This window comes from Myotis davidii, unplaced genomic scaffold (genome assembly GCF_000327345.1).
Source record: "Myotis davidii unplaced genomic scaffold, ASM32734v1 scaffold373, whole genome shotgun sequence".
Taxonomy (NCBI): domain Eukaryota; kingdom Metazoa; phylum Chordata; class Mammalia; order Chiroptera; family Vespertilionidae; genus Myotis; species Myotis davidii.
Genome location: NW_006287255.1, coordinates 2,312,521 through 2,314,668, shown reverse-complemented (window position 1 = coordinate 2,314,668; position 2,148 = coordinate 2,312,521).

Sequence of the window (2,148 nt, the reverse complement as noted above, 5' to 3'; positions counted from 1 at the left end):
CAGTTTGGCTCAGTGGATAGAGCATTGGCCTGGGACCGAAGGGTCCCAGGTTTGATTTTGGTCAAGGGCACATGCCTGGATTGCAGGCTCGGTCTAATGTGCAAGAGGCATTCAATCAATGATTCCCTCTCATCATTGATGTTTCTATCTCTCTCTTCCTCTCCCTTCCTCTCTGAAATCAATAAAAATAAATTTTTTAAAAAGCGGAGGCTCTAATTCCTAGTCCTTGCCCTGTACTAGCTGTGTAATCTTAAAAAAAATATAACAGAGTAATAGTATTTCATATATTGACAAAACATGTTTGCTGTGAATGGCAAAGATTTTCATAAATTCATTTGTTCATTCATCTATTCATTTAATTTTCCTTTAAAAAAGAGTAAAGAAAATGTCATTCAAATTAGAGATCTCTTTAGGAAATATTCAATTTCAAAGATTGAATAAAAGTTCATAAGGCGTTTATTATCTCAGTGAAATCAGATTTATAATGTAGTGATATGTCCTAGTGTTCAATTAGAGAAGCTGAACCACTAGGGAATTTTTATCTTTATATATGTTATATGTAATGTATACATGTAGGTAGATAGTTGGATAGATAGATATTCTATATGTAGAATCTAAATACTTATGGAATCTATATATATGGAATCTATACATTAAATCTGTGAATGGAATCTATCAATCGCTATCTATCTATTATCTATCTACCATTTATCTCTACAGAAGTAGGAGTCCTTTATGACAACTACACACACACACCTGATGGTCAGGAAAGCTGACAGAGGGCTCAGAAGAAGGTGGAACAGTTGCAAGCCCACCACTCCTCACACCAACTCAGTGAACCAGCAGGTCAGAGATGATGTAGGGAGCTGCAAAGGACTGCTCCTTCATGCCTGCTCTCTAAATACCCCACAGGACTCTCTCCTTCTAGCTGGAAACATATAGAAATGAGAGTTCTGGAAAATGTGTTCAGCCTAATTATGACAAATATTGTTGGAACATGTGGGATCAAGAACAGAAGAGTTAGGCTCAAGTCCGAGCCCTATCACCCACTAGGGTTTATGTGGAATCGTGTAAATACTCTGTTTATTTCTTTAATCCATAATAGTTGTGAACAGTAATGGAGATGCTGTGTGGTACACATATTAAAACAGCATCTAACTGAGTCTGACAAGTAAAAACACTGACTTTATTCATTCTTTATTAAACATAATTGGCATAATTTATTTCTTAGCTAACTTTTTAATAGTAAAAATAACATTTTTCTAAACAATGTGTAAACTGCAGCTGAAATATTCCCGAGACACCTAAAATATCTCGGTTTATTTTGTTTTCTGTTTTAATTTAACTTTTTTGTACAGCTAAACCATCAGATGAGCCTTGGCCAGTGTGGCTCAATTGGTTGAGCATCTTCCTGTGCATCAAAAGGTTGCCAGTTCAGTTCCTGGTCAGGGCATATGCCTGGGTTGCTGGTTCCATTCCCAGTGGGGGATGTGCAGAAGGCAGCTGATCAACCTTTCTCTCTGACAAAGATGTTCTTCTCTCTCTCTCTCTCTCTACCGCTCCCTTCCTCTCTCTCTAAGAAACCAATAAAAATATTAAAGAAAAACAGCCGAAACCGGTTTGGCTCAGTGGATAGAGCGTCGGCCTGCGGACTGAAGGGTCCCAGGTTCAATTCCGGTCAAGGGCATGTACCTGGGTTGCGGGCACATCCCCAGTAGGGGATGTGCAGGAGGCAGCTGATCGATGTTTCTCTCTCATCGATGTTTCTAACTCTCTATCTCTCTCCCTTCCTCTCTGTAAGAAATCAATAAAATATATTAAAAAAATATTTAAGAAAAACAAAACAAAACAAAAACAATAGATGATAACATTGTAAGTACGAAAAATTTCCAAACTATTTTAGTAAATGTTGTTGAAAATCACAACTTAGAGTCCATTCAAATAATTCAAATTTATTGTTTCTGGAAAAAAAAATTAAGAAGGATAATTTGTTGTGAGAAAAATGCCTAGGGGAAAAGGCAAAACCCACTGTTCCAATTGTTAGATTATACAAGAAGTGTGCGTGGGGAGGGCTATAACGCACATACATCCTGAGATGTACGGGGCATGGGAACACCACATCACAGGTTCCCTTCTCCCCACAGCCAG